General features: G+C 39.1%; 1 protein-coding gene across 1 annotated transcript in view; it reads left to right on the forward strand.

Moving 5' to 3' along the window:
• The first annotated feature begins 895 nt into the window (after window positions 1-895).
• Window positions 896-13,821, forward strand: part of MS3_00006053 (uncharacterized protein) — a 64,354-nt gene continuing 51,428 nt past the window's right edge. The window contains exons 1-2 of the mRNA XM_051214152.1: window positions 896-986; window positions 7,091-7,967. The gene's annotated coding sequence lies outside the window, so the exon portion shown is untranslated. The remainder of the gene's footprint in view (window positions 987-7,090; window positions 7,968-13,821) is intronic.

Genomic DNA, 13,821 nt, shown 5'->3' on the forward strand with positions numbered 1-13,821 from the left:
CATAAACTGTGGTCCAGTTAGAATGGGATGACGTTTAAGCTTAGTAAGATTAGTCTGATAAATTCTGGAGTATATTTCGCCATTAAACTTTCATGAATATACACATATAATGTGAATTATATATACAAGAAATCGAGAGTGTACTAGGGATAAACTCCACAGTGTTAGATAGTCAGTTTACGAATAAGGGAGGTCGTGACACAATAGAACCTTAGAATAATTAAATCAGATCTTCCAAGTCCAGTACCCAAAAGAAAAACTGGGTGGAAAACAATGAGGCCTTCATTGTGATATACTCGCGATGCATTGCAGGATGGAACCCGCGTCATAGGTTCCAACGCTAGCCACTATACATCTCTGCTTATAAAACTCACATTTCTTCATTCAGTGAAACTACACCTTCATAAAAGCCACATATTCCAAGGGTTTAAATGGATCAACCAATCCATAATCCTCATTTTTAAACTTTTCTCCTTACGCTTGTTACTCCTCAAGGAGGAGCAAAGGCCGTCCACCAGCACTCTCCATCCAACTCTGCCTGGGCAATCTTTTCCAGTTCTTTCCAGTTGCTACTCATCCTTTTCATGTCTGCTTCCAATTCTCGGCGCAGTGTGTACTTCGGCCTTCTATTTTTCCGTTTCCATTCAGGATTCCAATTTAGGGCTTGGCTCCCCCTCCCTGCCGCGCATCGCTCCATTTTCCAATCTTCCAACGGCATATCCCTTGACTAAGTATAATAAAAGAATATCTAAGTATCCGAAAAATATCATCAGTAGCTTGCACATTTAATGAAACCTCACTAATATATAAGTCATTTCAATATCATAAGCTTAGTCTGCAATCCAGGAGGATAAACAAACGGCCTTGAGAGCAGCACTGGACCAATCGTTTTGTAGATCACTTTTCTGGAGCTTCATTTGAAATTGCAGCAAATGGTAAAAAATGTCGGTCCGGGTTGGCTCTCTTAAGACATATATAGCCTATCGGTACGTCTTAAGTAACATGACCCGCACTGTCCTTTATTTTCCACCCAGTTATTTTGTTTCTATTAGCACATTTTCGTTTGTTTATCATCAGAATCACTACTTTGGAAAGATGTGTAAATAACCAGGATCTTTTCCTAAAATATATCATAATATACTGAATGCTGTATCGTTCGGTTCTATCATCTTGAAACCAGATTCTGTGAGTGCATCAGCATCATACTGGTAGACTAGAGTATGTGGTACGTAAGAGCTTTAGGATTGTTCTATTTGGTATTTAATTATTATAAAGAGTTCTGTACGCCACAGAATCTAGAGGACTTGTGGTATTTTCCCAATTTATAGGACCGAACACAGGTTGTTTGGTATTATCAAAGTAGGCCTGACGTTTACAATAGCCACAAATGAACCGTGACATTTACATATAGTTATTATACACACAAAAACTAATGTCAACTAAAAACCATGAAATCCACTGAAATTCAAGGCGTTAAAAATAAAACCAGTGCTTAATTCATTCGTCCTCGTGTCTCTTGACTCTCATCAAGGTTTCCCTACCATCGGTATTCTAACAGACGCCACGAAAACTTTCGTCGATGTTTTTGTAAAGCATGAGTTCTGACAAATATCAATAGTCGTAGTTATAAACGTAAAGACTTTTTAAATGGGTAAATATTGAGATAAATCTCACAGTCCTTCATCATTCATATCAGTTGTCCAGACTCTCCATTAGGCTTAACAATGTCTAGTAAAAGATCTAAGTAATTGTAAAAAAAATGACCTGGAAACTTTCGAACTCACTGGGATGACTGTCAGATGCAACTAGAGTCTTGAAAATGAGTCAAGTCACTAACAACTTTATGAAGGGGCCTGACAAAGTCATGATAGATTCTCAAATGCAATATTGTGAGTCTAATTGCTAATTTCAAAGGGTTTTATGTTTTAATAAAACCGTTGAGGTAAATTTCATGTAATTAATGAGTTGGTATTCCTTACAAGTCTATATTGAATAAAAAGCAAACTGTCATAGGACTTGTAAGTGGTAGCAATGTAATATAGCTAATTCAACCTATATTCTCAAGTCCCGCTGGGCTTGTAACAATGATTTAAGTACTCTACTTATGATCAATTTTTAGTGGACAAAACTCTCCGCCCACTAGAAGTTAAATAACTCTGAATCATGATCACATCTCACTTATTAGTTATGATTGGAAGCACTATATATAAACCTTATTAATTTAACTATATTCTAGGTCGAAAAGTTTAACACCATAAATCTCTACTTTCATAGAAAGAACAAAGTTTACGTCAAGTGGCCTGTACTTCTGGCCCCATAAAACTAAAATTTGGTTGGTGTTGACTTTTTTTAGTGTTAAACCATATCACTGCGACGGACAGGTTGTGGTTGCCAACCTTAAGTAGTATTCTTCAAGACTGACCACTCTCCTCATTTCTGCTTTGCTTCGTCATAGACATCCTTCCAATCAGTTAGTCAGCTACAACGTAGGATCAGGCACATATATGCATCGGTCCAAGTTGCCACACCTCGTTAGCACAGCAGGATAAACACTAACTTCACAGAAGCAGTTACTTTAATGGTAGTAATCTATAAAAGGAAGATTGAATTTAAGGATATAATACAGAAATAAAGAATTAGTTCGTGAGAAGAAAGATATAAAGCAATTTTAGTCTCATGGTTTAAGGGAAGACAAGGAGTGTATACACTTAAGCCATTGTAATCGGCTCTGAGCCATGTCACCCAGAGTCTCCAACCATTGGTTACAATAGTCACATGGACCCCAACCAAGCAGTCTACACCTACCAACGTGACTCAGACCAGAAGATAGTGACTTCAAGGACTGATGCCATGTCTTTGTTTGTCCACCCCTAACTTTCCTCCATCCGTCTCCAACACCAATCAACATTGCACGTCGTGGTAGTTGGGGGTTGAGCGTGCCTAATATGTGGCTCGACCATCTCAGTCGATGAAGATTCACAACCTCACTAACTGATTCACCATCATTCTTTAATACCCTACGTCTAACCTTGCTATTACTTACTCGGTAATCCCAGCAGATGTTAGCAATGTTTCTAGGACATCTGTGATAAAATACTAGTAATTTACGAGTATCCTCTACCCTTAATGACCTAGTTTCGTGGCTGTAACTCAAAACAGAACGAACTACCGCGCAATATACTCGTCCTTCAATTGACAAACGGATATCGCCTTCGTCATGGGTGACGTAAGTTGGCGAAAGCCAAACGAGCTTTTTGAATCTGTTCAGAGATTTCATCAGACATCAACCTATTGGGATGTTGAGACTTCCAAGATAAGTGAAGTTGTCGACGCATCAGACTACTTCACTCCCTATCCTTTGTTCAGGTTTCCACGCAGGCCAGTCCTGAAGCGACAGTTTGCATTTAAAGAGGGAGTAATGCATCCCAAACATCCTGGCATTGTTACTCAATGCTACTAAAAGACTGTATTCTATCAGCGTCTTCACCAAACAGGACTAAGTCGATAAGTAGACCTTCTATAAAGAGATCAATTCCCGAAAATTCAGACGGTGAGAAAGTTATGTCCAGCAGTAGATCTATGGTTAAACTGATTAAAATGGAGGTAGTGGACAGCCTTGATGGGCATCGCACGATGTTGCAAAATCAGATGACAGTTCGCCATAAGCTGTGACTCAACTGCTAATTTCCGGGTAAAAAGCTCTTAAAATGTTTATGTACTTCTGAGGTACACCGTTCAGTGACAGACATTGCCACAGAACCTCTTGGTCTACAGAGTCAAGTGCTGCTTTTAATTCAAGAAAAACTATCATCGTAGGATGTCGACAAGCATGTCTGTGTTCTAGAACCTGACGAATGGTGAATATGTGGTCGATTCAGCCACGACCAGGTTTGTAGCCAGCCTGATTTTCTCATGTTTGCAGTTCACGAGTCTTTGTTAAGCGCTCGATAATTATTGAGGCTAGTATTTTAAGTGTTATATAAGTCAAGCTAGTCCCTGTATGGTTATCACAGGACGATTTTGATCCTTTCTTACATATTGGGACGATCAGTGATTGTGACCAGTCAAATGGGATTACATTCAGTTCCCAGATTTTAGTTAAAATGTTAGTCAACCTAATCGCTAAAATTGGGCCACCATCCCTAAAGACCTCTGGACTTAATACATCTAAACCAGCTGATCTTCCTCGTTTCGGGTTAGCTGTAGCTTTTTGAACTTCAACAAGAGTCGGGGGCTTATACCAACGTTCCATTCAGGCTAGTTGTTTACATTAGAATTACCCTGATCACTTACTAGTTCAAAATCGTTTAATTCTAACTGGCTGCAGCTAAATGGTGTAGTACTCTAATCCATAGGTCCCTTTAGAAAGACATTTTAGAGAGGCTGGGCCCTCTGAATATCTTATGTAAAGTCTTGGGCATGTTTAAACTGTTCTCATTTTCCACGCGTAAAACATCGCTCCAGAGAATTATTATCTGAAACTCAAAATCAACCAACAAGTTACCTTTTTGACACTAGCTACAGCATTTGTTATTCATATGTTGACTACGCATGACATAGTTGGAATTTGTCTTTATTTCGTCCTGTCGCGGGGTATCTAGACGTTATGGAAATCGTCTGGTACGGCCGAGAGTGGGAAGAGTCAGCTCTCCCTCTCGAAATGCTCTCACATGGCCACGCGTATATAGCCTCTGCCAGGGAATTCCTACTCACTGCCTTCTCGTGGCGGGGGTGCTTTTTACGAACTTGAGAAGACGAAAAGTGAATGTCCGGCGCTTTAACCGGATTGGTGGACATAGAGAGTCCATCTAGGGGAGTTTGAAAACCCTGATTCCAAACCAGTGGTGCACATGGGTTCCAGTATCCTAAAGCAACAAATGGCGTATGAAACAATTGTTGGTCACCGCCTACCATGGGACTGCATCTCCTTAGGATGCTCCACTGCCTTGTGGATCAGACCTTCATGTCGAAGACTCCAAGTGTGGCCCCCTAAGAGAACCACCTGCTTCGGTTTGGGCACCCGGTCAGTATCACAGCCCTCACACATATCAAATGAGATTTCTGTGTCGCATATGTATTTGGTGCCTTCTTGTACCAGTATCTATGTGTTAAAATAAATAAATGAAAATTGTCTAATAATCTCAATTGTTGATAGTCTTACTCAAGTATTCCGACTACTGTACTGTGTAGTTAGATTATTTGATCTAATTGCTTGCTCAATGTTGTTGCATGTTTTTTCCTGAAAGACCTCTGAACAGGTAAATGTCTGTAGTTTGCACAACAATTTGACGAGTGCTCAACCATATAAAATGGTATATAGCCTCTAGACCATCCAACCATAATGAGAATAGTCCCTCAAACCTGCCCATCATCACTCCTTAGTGTATTTCACTGTTACAGTGATTGTGACTTACAGTGGGATCCAAGACGCACTTTTTATTCTAATTAGAACTCTTCAGCTGGATGTACCGACTTCCCAAGATCAATATTCACACTGAGCCCTTAACCAGAAGCCTTTCTCTTTAAATACTCAACTCGTTATCAACTAAACATCCTGGGTTCGACTGCTAGTCACAATCTAAATATACCAAAACTTGAAAAAAAAACGTCAAAACCTCAACATCTGCTCAGGATGCACACTTTCCACCAGCGACGGATCAGTTGAAATCCTAAATATCAATAACGAAAGATTACAAACTCCTATAAATACCATAGTTATTACCTAAGAATTTCTCCTAGACTCCACTGACATCTGATCAAATAACTATCTATAACTTCACATTACCTTCTCTGTGTTCTTCTGGAAGTTTTACTGGGTATGGATTTGTACCTTTAACTAATTAAGTCATATCATTTATGGATGATGTTGAAACAACGAATTTCACTCTCCTGTTGTTTTTCCTTTCTAAATTTTATACTACTGTAAGTAGTATATCTTAAACTAACAAACAACTAAACTTTGTTGACTGAATATTTATAATTCGTAGTCGATTCACATTGTAAAGTTGACTTATTGTTGTTACTTTTAAAGATCATGTTTAACACCATTCTTTCTATTAAAATGTAATATTTACTATTAAAACCGACCGTTGTTGCTACCTTGGCGTGGTGGTCGGGCTTGCCTATCGTGATGACCCAACCGAGCTATACTGGCTGGAACAACCGTTCCTCAAGGTCCTACCATGTCAGACAGGTCGGTTGAAGAGCGGTAAGACTAAAAGCAACAAACCCAAGGTCCGAAGGCGAAGTCGTACTGCTGACTGTACAGAGGTGTGACAGCAGTAAGGTGTTTCCTTCAGACATCCAGCATGACAGCGATGCTGCCTTCCAACAAGGAGGGGTGGGGTTAGAAAAGGTCGACCCTAAAAATGTACACCTCGCCTTATCCTACGGATATCCGTCTCCGGCGGTAAGGTCTCAACAAGTACGGAGCTAACACAAAAATTTCCCATAAAAAGGTCGTGTGTGACCGACCTCAAGCAGTTGTCCCTTGGGCACTGCGATCACGCTCCCAGGTCACTAAGACCACCTCTAATGCGATTTCCTTTTCAGGTACCTCCAGAAGAACCCTTTCACGGTGTGAGCAACCGGGAAGTGATAACCGCCCTCATACCTCTAACAGCATAAGCTACTCGACACTACACTTGTTAGATTATTGGAAATCTCTGTTCCTAGACATCCATATTTAATAAAGTTGTTTAGTTAGTTGGATGATCAATCTCTCCTGTATTAACATCTGTAAAACTAAGATAAATTATCCAATAACAGTATTTTTTGTGACACATAAGTCTTAGTAAAGTGATGTTCTTATTAAATTAAACTAACTCCTTTACCAAGTACCTGGGTATGACCTACATCCCGTATGAGGGTTAACTAATACGATGCTGCTCACTTGTTCAAATCGAAATAGGTGGAGTAAGGTTCGAGTCTGGAACTTAGTGGCTGTAAGTCGAACACCTTAACCATTCAGTCACCGCTCCACCAAAGTGTAGATGCTTCCCATTATATATATTAAGGTCTCCTGAGAGAAATTTCCTTAGAATTTCAATTTCAAGGTATTAACTTTTATACTGCAAAATTTTGTTCTCAGGTTGTTTCATTGAGGCATTATGGATAAGTGGAATATATTAATAATGGGATAACTCCTAATTCAATTATTGCTTCAGTTCTGTAAACCACCTATAACATTATGTATAATTGAATCACTCCATATGCGATAATGGCTAAATAGTCAATTTTATAAAAGGAAATATCACATCGAATAATTGGGATCAAAAATTTTTCAATGGATGAGTTATTCTGTAATGAACGAAGACGTGGTGGGGATAATCAATTTATTGTTTAACATAAAATTACAGAATTCCTCTGTAAAATGTGAAAACTACACACCAAACACTTCATTTGCAAATCTCCCATCAATCGTCTCAAATTGCATCGTTCCTTCACTGCTATTACAATTACTCTCTGTTTATATTCTCGTTCTCTTCAATTCAATCTTCTCAACCTTCTCCTATCAGACATTTCGTTTCTGATTAGTGTTACATAATATTTACATCTATCGACATAAGTAACATCCTCCACAATTCCACCACAGAAATTAATGCTACTTTCAGCTGTCACTTTCTGATAACCATCAACAACAACAACAACGAGAAAAAAACATGTAGCACAATTCCTTCATACTGTGTAAAAAAAATTCCAAGTTTTCAAGTAAAATCATTATCCTGAAAATTTTCAGACCATCACATTTTTTCATTTGAAAAGAAGAATCAAAGCGATAAATTCATACTACTTTCTATGAAGGTATGGAATTTACGGCATGTATATCAATACAACCATTATGCAGAAGTGGAATATTCGCATTGAAATAATTTGTACAGTCCTACAAATGGAAGTACATTATATTATATATGATTGATCACCCATGAGGTTTATAAATTGATTATCATTCCTCTATGTTTCAAACGGTGAGCAGTAATAATGTATAGTCCATTCTTACTAGTTTGATAATTACATGTTCCGCTTGTGTGTTTTTTTAAATCCATTTATCTGTTCAGTTTTTTGCTATAATGAAGGTGATTTCATTTGGTTTCACCTTATTAATTTATCTGTTTATTTGACTAATATGAGAATTTGCAGTGAAAAAGTAGATAGATACAACGTTAAGTCTATTATCATCATTTATCGACCTAACCTACCATAAAATGGTTGGATAAAGACCAACGGCTTGTGACTGTTTCTTACAAACTCATACGGACTCAGTAGTTCATTCCGGTCCTCTCTTAATAATGAGTAGCAAAAGTAGCTTAAATGTCGATCAATAAGGCATATTGATGGTTTTAATCATTGATGAACACTAAAAGCAATTGAGGTGTGAGATTGGTCAGTGATCCACCATCAGATGATCAGACAACTGCAACCGAAATGGGTTATTTACTCTAAAGTAGTGGCCTACATCAAGTCACGAAATACAGTTATGACAAAAAATATAATTATCATTAACTCTGTACTCAATTTATTTGAAACTATCAGGTTCAACCTTGGCATTGATACCTATAAAATAATTTGATTTATTTTTATTATTGTTTCGAACTACTTATAAGTAGCCAAACGCAGCTCTTTAAGGATATTTAGTTTCACATCATTTTTGAGTTTTTAATTTTCTGAATCTCACTACTGTTCTACTCTATCATATAATGCATGCATCAAACTCCTCTATAGATATATGAAATTATCTTGTTAGTTTATGTATTTATTTATTTGAACACATAAATATTGGTACAAGAGGTCACCAAATGTATATGCGCCACACATAATTATCGACAGTTCATCATATTTGTATGAGGGCTGTGATACTGCCCGGGTGCCCAGACTGAAGCAGGTGGTTTTCTTAGGAGGCCACACCCCGAGCCTTTGACCTCAAGGTCTAACCCACAAGGCAGTGGAACATAGGGAGGAGTATATTCACAATTATCGAAAATGTGTTATGGTCTATGAGTTTTAATAATGATATACGTGGTTTTAGGTTGTTACGATGTTAAACACATGAAATACAGCGTAGAATTCTCTTTTCAATGAGTTTATTATCATACTTTATTTACACTATAATCTAACGTTAGCTTATTAATTTCTAGGTACTTCCTCACGTACACAGACCCTTTTTAGTTACTATTTACACTATGTAACCTAGCACTAAAATCTATCACACCAACGTGTCTTTTCACTGGTCATTTTCCCTTGCAGAAGTAATGCTTAGAATTTCATATGTATGTACGATTTTACAACTCGATAGTAAATTTTTTGAAAAGAGAGTCCTCTCTTAAATTCCGTGTTTTTAATGTTTAAATGAAGCTCAGAAATTTCTTGTTATAATGGATGGATTTAATACTGGTCAATAGATGAAACTCATTTAATTAATTTAGCTCATTAGACCTCATTCTCTACTCAAACCCTCTAAATAAACTCATATCAAATAATAACACAACTCCCAATGGAAGAGTGAAATGAAATACGTATACAAAAAATATAAGTTACAAGATAAGTATTAGATTAGATGTTATACATGGATTTCAGAATGAGTTTGGTAGATTACTTCAGTCAGTCACAACGTAGAACCTGTACGTATGTACATCGGTTCAAGTTGTCACACTCCACTAGCATAGAGAGATGAAGCTGTCAGGCCAAATCTAAGGATAGTAGAGGTGGCAATAGTAAGGATTTGGGCATCGAAGGTACGTCTTGAAAGTATAAATTATCGGAATAAAACAAGGTTATGATATATTTTAAAATCTCAGGATATAGAGGGGTGACAAAAACTGGATGCACCTGCGCCATTGCAAATGATTTCAAACCATGTCATTCAAAGTCTAACGTTTGGTTATAATAATCACGCGGATACCAACCAGGTAGTCTGTACCAATTAACATGGCTAAACCCGATTGTCAGTAACTTCATGAACTGATTCTAGGTTTTGGTTTGGCTGCCCCTAGCTTTCTTCCAGCCTACTTCTGCACCATAATACATCGCCCGTCGAGGTAAGCAGTGGTTTGACATACGTAATACGTCCCAACCACCTCAACTGATGAACATTTATTATCTCATCAATCTGTTTGCTTTCTTTACCTGGTAATCTATTCCTAGCCTCAGCATTGCTTACTCAGTGGTCCCAAAATACACGAACAATACTTCGTATACACTTATGAATAATTACCAGTAAACTACGAATATCTTTTACTCTTAATGGTCATATTCAACATCCATAGAGTAGAACGGAGCAAACTGCCGCTCAGTGAACTCGCCCTTTGGTTGAAAGATGGGTATTTCACCTACGCCATAAGTGACACAAGTTGGCAAAAGCCAATCGAGATTAGATTACTTTCATCCTAATGAACTGAAACTGAATTGTTAGACCAGTCATATCAAATATAGCTTATGCCTACTAGGTCATCTTGTACGACCGTAGAACTGATGCATTCCACACAACAACTAGTTTTTTTTACGTCTAACCTTGCTGCTCTGAGGTGATTTATAGTAATTGTTTGATATTTAACTTCAGAACAGGTCATCATATTTACTAAGTGATGTTAGGTTTCCTTTCAGAAATTTTTCTTTTCCACAAAAACCTTAGTATTACTTCTAATTTCCTAAGGGTGTGGTAATCGGTAACGTAGATATCAGTCGTTATCGTTTTACTTACTTACTTACTTACACCTGTTACTCCTCGTGAAGGAGCATAGGTCGCTCACCAGCATTCTCCATCCAACCCTGTCCTGGGCAATCCTTTCCAGCTCCTTCCAGTTGTAATTCATCCTTTTCATATCTGCTTCTATTATCCGACGTAATGTGTTCTTTGGCCTTCCTCTTTTCCGCTTCCCTTCAGGATTCCAAGTTAGAGCTTGCCTCGTGATGCAGTTTGACGATTTGCGTAATGTATGTCCTATCCATTTCCATCGTCTTTTCCTAATTTCCTCTTCAGCTGGAAGTTGGTTTGTTCTCTCCCACACAAGGCTATTGCTGATGGTATCCGGCCAATGGATGTTGAGTATCTTGCGTAGACAGCTATTTATAAATACTTGTACCTTCTTGATGGTGGTTGTTGTAGTTCTCCAAGTTTCAGCTCCATACAGTAGAATTGCCTTGACGTTCGTATTGAAGATTCTCACTTTGATATTGGTTGAAAGTTGTTTTGAGTTCCATATGTTCTTCAATTGTAGGAATGCGGCCCTTGCTTTGCCAATCCTCGCCTTTACGTCTGCATCTGAACCTCCATGTCTATCGACGATGCTTCCCAGATATGTGAAGGATTCTACATCTTCCAGAGTTTCGCCATCAAGGGTGATTGGATTGCTGTTCTCCGCTTTGAATTTGAGGACCTTGGTTTTCCCTTTGTGTATGCTGAGGCCTACTGATGCAGAGACTGCTGCTACATTGGCTGTCTTTATCTGAATCTGTTCACGTGTACGTGATAGGAGGGCTAGGTCATCTGCGAAGTCCAGATCGTCTAATTGGTTCTGAGCTGTCCATTGTATTCCGTGTTTTCCTTCAGATGTCGAGGTCTTCATAATCCAGTCGACCACCAGAAGAAAGAGGAAGGGAGAGAGTAAACAGCCTTGTCTGACTCCGGTCCTTACTTGGAATGCATCTGTCAGCTGTCCTCCATGCACTACTTTGCACTGTAGTCCGTCGTATGAGTTCCGGATAATATTGACAATCTTCTCAGGAACTCCGTAGTGTCGAAGAAGTTTCCATAATGTCCTCCTATCTACACTGTCGAATGCCTTTTCATAATCAATGAAGTTGATGTATAGTGACGAGTTCCACTCAACTGATTGTTCGACGATGATCCGTAGTGTTGCAATTTGGTCTGTGCACGACCGATCCTTTCGGAATCCAGCTTGTTGATCTCGAAGTTGGGCATCTACTGCATCCTTCATCCGGTTCAGCAACACCCTGTTGAAGACTTTCCCTGGTATTGACAGTAGTGTAATGCCTCTGTAGTTTTCACATTTGCTCAGATCTCCTTTCTTTGGAATCTTGATGAGGTGTCCTTCTTTCCAGTCCATTGGCACTTGTTCCTCCTCCCAAATCTTTTTGAATAGAGGGTAAAGCATGCTTGTGGTTACTTCGACGTCTGATTTCAGTGCTTCAGCTGGTATGTTGTCGGGTCCTGCTGCTTTCCCGTTCTTGATTTGTCTGACGGCCATTCTAATTTCTTCCGTCGTTGGTGGGTTGACATCTATAGGAAGATCTGTGTGTGCTGCTTCGATGTCCGGTGGATTCATTGGAGCCGGCCTATTCAGGAGTTCCTCGAAGTATTCTACCCATCTGTTTCGCTGTTGTTGAATTTCAGTGATTGGCTTGCCTTCTTTGTCTTTGACCGGCCTCTCTGGTTTACTGTATTTCCCTGATAGTTTCTTCGTTGTATCGTAGAGCTGTTTCATATTTCCTTCTCTAGCAGCTTTTTCTGCCGTCGTTGCTAATTCTTCCACGTATTTCTTCCTGTCGGCTCTAATGCTCCTCTTCACTTGCTTGTTTGCTTCTATGTATTCAGCTTGTGCTTGGACTTTCTCTGCTCGTGTTCGGCTGTTGTTAATTGCTGTCTTCTTGTTCTTCCTTTCTTTGATCTTGTCCAGTGTTTCTATAGAGATCCATTCCTTATGATGGTGTTTCTTTAGGCCCAGAACCTCTTGACACGTTGAAGTCAATGTTTCTTTGATGCCTTTCCAGTTGTCCTCCATACTAGTTTCTTCTTCCTTCAGTAGATCTTGAAAGGCTTGGAATCTGTTGTTGAGAGCTATCTTGAATTCATTGAGTTTGTCAGTATCTCGAAGGAAGGCTGTATTGAACCTTTGTATTGCTGTTTGTCCACTTGTCCAGTTCTTTTTTAGCTTCAGTTTTAAATTGGCTACAACTAGGTGGTGATCTGAAGCTACGTCAGCTCCTCTCCTGGTTCTCACATCTTCCATTGTCCTTCGGAATTTTTTTTGATGTAAATATGGTCTATTTGGTTCTCTGTAGTGTGGTCCGGTGAGATCCATGTAGCCTTGTGTATACGCTTGTGTGGAAATATTGTGCCTCCTATGACCAATTTGTTGAATGCACATAGATTTGCAAATCTTTCTCCATTTTCGTTCCTCTCTCCCAGTCCATGTCGTCCCATAATATCTTCATATCCAGTGTTGTCTATTCCGACCTTGGCATTTAGATCTCCCATCAGAATGGTGAGGTCCTTTCTTGAGCATTTCTCTATGATTGACTGCAGCCGCTCGTAGAATTGATCTTTAATGTCGTCGTTGCTATCATTGGTGGGTGCATAACATTGGATAATATTCATTAAGATCCCCTCCTTCTTTGTTTTGAATGATGCTTTGATGATTCTGGATCCGTGGGATTCCCATCCTACAAGTGCATTTCGTGCTACTTTGGACAGCATTAGAGCAACTCCCTGTGTGTGTGGAGCATTTTCCTCTTCGTGACCGGAGTATAGCAGCATCTCTCCCGTAGCTAGCCTTTTCTGTCCAGCTTGAGTCCAGTGGGTTTCGCTGATTCCCAGTACTGCCAAGTTGTATCTCCTCATTTCCGTTGCTATTTGGCTGGTCTTCCCGGTTTCCCACATTGTTCTAACGTTCCATGTACCTATAAAAATTTTTGCTCTGGTTGTTAGAAGGGGCATCGGCCTCGTGGCTTCCGAAGGAATTCGGCTTTCACCATGAAGCGTCATAATTCTTCTAAATGAAGACCTTCTAACTCTCAGGGCAGAGTTAAAATGGTTTGAATTATTTTTTCTGGTAAGCGTTTTTTTAGCGAGTTAGTTTTCTACGG

This window comes from Schistosoma haematobium, chromosome 2 (genome assembly GCF_000699445.3).
Source record: "Schistosoma haematobium chromosome 2, whole genome shotgun sequence".
NCBI lineage: Eukaryota > Metazoa > Platyhelminthes > Trematoda > Strigeidida > Schistosomatidae > Schistosoma > Schistosoma haematobium.